Here is a 237-nt window from a genome sequence, read left to right on the forward strand (position 1 = left end):
AAGGATTCCTGGGACACCCTGGAATGCACATGTGTGCTCCTACAGCAGTGGCAGGAGCACACTCACAAGAAAGGGGTAAATTGGGTGTGGTGGCTCACGCCTGTAATCCCAGCACTCGGGAGGCTGAAGGAGGATCACTGTCACTGTGAGTTCAAAACCAGCCTGGGCTACATAGTGAGTTCCAGGTCAGTCTCAACTACATAGTGAGACCCTGTCTCAAAAAACCAAAAAAAAAAA

The sequence above is a fragment of the Fukomys damarensis genome, unplaced genomic scaffold (genome assembly GCF_012274545.1).
Source record: "Fukomys damarensis isolate Sample0158 unplaced genomic scaffold, DMR_v1.0_HiC HiC_scaffold_12, whole genome shotgun sequence".
NCBI classification, from domain to species: domain Eukaryota; kingdom Metazoa; phylum Chordata; class Mammalia; order Rodentia; family Bathyergidae; genus Fukomys; species Fukomys damarensis.